A 2,910-nucleotide genomic window follows, 5' to 3' on the forward strand; every position below is an offset into this window, starting at 1 on the left:
ATAGCTACACTGAATTAAGGCAATTAAGACATCACAAAAGAAACACATAATAAAAATGCCAAGGAAACGATGCAAACAAAACATAAATGATGTAAATGAAAGGTGTCAACAAGAATTACTACCGAGGCACCGTCTCGTAGTCTCAATTCACAAATCAAATCATAGTCTTTCCTTATACCACCGCGGGAGCCTTGCATTTAGTTTTGAAAATCATTTTTTTCGGAATAGCTACCCGCGTTTTAGCCCACATTATCACACTGTGTGGCTTCAAGTTGTTCCCCTACTAGCAACATGCGTATCAAGCCCACCTTATCTCACCCCATGTCTGTCAACCCCAATTCTTATACCATCGCATGCGTATCAATATCACAACATATCAAAAATCACAACTCAAGTTCCCAAAACCACAACTTGCCAAAGAACTCAAAAATAATTATGAACAACTAATTTTTGACCACACCCGAATTCTATACTATTTTAGTTTAAATATTTATTTGAGGTATAATTTTGATACTTTAAACTTTTATCTTTCTCTTAATAGGTTTCATTTAAGAAAATAAAAATAAAAAAAACAAAAAAAAATTCACATTCTTAGAGTATAACTTTTGTTCCTATTTTTAAATAGAAGAAAATTTACAAAAAATATAAATATTTGGTTTCTTCTAATTTTAAATGTGAGCTATTGTATTTTTCTTAGTATAAGTAACCTATAGTGTAAATATTGGGTTCTCTTATTTATATAGTTTTCTTTAAGTCTAAGAGTGAGTATATAATATATATTACCCTCATTTTATTTAATAAAAAAAGGATTTAGTAAAAAGTAAAAAAAAAATTAAATTACTATAAACTGACGAAAACAAAACACAACAAAAAATAAAAAATAAAAAAAATTGAGCAAATCTTAAAAGATACAAAACGAACAATTTTCCTAACTAAAAACCCACGATTACCTCTTCCCCAACTCCATTTTTCCAAATTCCCTAAATATCTCTTAATATATCTCTTCCTAACTCCTTAATCCCAACATCCTAACTTCCCCCCATCGGCTCACGTCTTTCACCCCACTTCTCACTTTTCCATTTTTCTCACCAGTTACAGAGCACACACGTCCATCCATATATATAATTACACTTCACAAACAAAGAGGGAGGGAACAAAAGGAAAAAGAAAACAATTGAGAAAGAGAGGAAGAAAGAATATTGTTCTTTTGGAGTAAATATTCATTTGGAAACTGTTTAGTTAAGTTAATTAGTGAGAAGTCGGATTCGAGATTTCGTTCGCGGTTCGGAGTTCGTGGTTTTAGAAAAGTTAGTATTCCTAGCTTTGGAAATCAGTAGATTGTAGCTGTGATTTTGTTAAAATCTTCACAAAAAGGTTCATTTCCGTCTCTTTAATATTTGGCTCATACATGACTAGATATATTTGCTGATAACTTTTGAATCAATTTTATGGTATAAGAATTTGAGAAGTTTTAATCATGTTTGATTCTGCATTCTTAATACTGTTTAGTATGAGTACAGATTTGAAAGAAGAGCCACTAAAAGATTTTGAATTTTCTGATGAAAATAGTTTGACGTCCTTGTCGTCTTTAGCAAAATTTTGATTATAAACGATTGTTGGGATCTCTATTTATTTTATCACAATTAATGTTGAATGTGCATTTGAGTGATGGTCTTTTGATATAATACAACACGCCTTCTTGTTATTCATCTTTGGTTCAAACATAGGATGAGAACTAGTTTAGCATAAAGTTTGGTTGATGCAAGAAGAATATTTTTCTTTTATATGTCAGTAGATCATGCCTATGGAGTCAAATAAAAATGCATTTGAACTCAAAGTCTGAATATTAGTCTTTAAGTCATGGGTAAACTAAAAAAAATAAAAATAAAAAGAAAAAAGAAAATCCTTCCTCCTTATTATAAGCTTACATTGCTTCTGTAGCTTACTAGTTTGGCTAGTTGTTTAGTCTTGAAAAATAAATAAGTAGGGCTGGAGTTATTTTAAATATTTAGTTAAGATTATTAATTATATTTGATATTTAAGCAAGTAAGTTGACTTAAGGTATTGACATATGTGACTAGAAGTAGATGAATTTTTTTTCTTTTCTGAAAGTTCAACGTCCTCCATGTCTAGAAAATTATTCTAGTGCTTTACATGAGTCCCTAAAAACTTGAAATAATTTTAGATGATTTTTTTTTTAATTTGAAATAGCTTCAAGAGTTGGATTGGTTGTTGCATCCCACTTTAAAGTTAAGAAATGGTGTTAGAAATGTGATTAGTTTAATGTCTCTCTTTTAAAACTTTGACTCATTTTTGCATTAATTGATTACAATTGTCGCAACCAATTTTTTGCCGAGTTGTTACTCGCATCTACGCGTATATTTAACAAGGGGGGGGGGGGGGGGTTATGAGGATTTAGAACTGATTTGGATCGTTGGGACTATATTGAGTTTAGAAGGATTTACGCAAAAATAAATAGAGTCCATAAGTTTAAAACGTTCTTCTCCTATTTCTATAATGAATATTTCCGAATAATAGAATCATACCACTTCTTCCACAATTCCATATCCATAAATCATGACCTCACCACAATCTCAAATTAGTTTAGGAAAATAACTATAAATACATTAGAAAAAGTTTAGACGCTCTTTCAATATTAGCTCATGTGTTCATGCCCGAACGTTGGATTAATATGCTTAAATAATAAAAGGGTCATGTACGTATTCTCGCGTCTCGATGCCTTTAAATTTAAAATAATTATATTTTAACCATGTGTACATTCCGTACCTTGGTTTAACATCTAACTTCAAAAAAATATCTCGTGTGCATATCGCATCTGGGTCCAAACAATTAATAAAATATAATAACTAATTAAGCGGTAATAAATAAGCCATAATCAATAAAATACAA

The sequence above is a fragment of the Nicotiana attenuata genome, unplaced genomic scaffold (assembly GCF_001879085.1).
Source record: "Nicotiana attenuata strain UT unplaced genomic scaffold, NIATTr2, whole genome shotgun sequence".
In the NCBI taxonomy this organism is placed as follows: Eukaryota; Viridiplantae; Streptophyta; class Magnoliopsida; order Solanales; family Solanaceae; genus Nicotiana; species Nicotiana attenuata.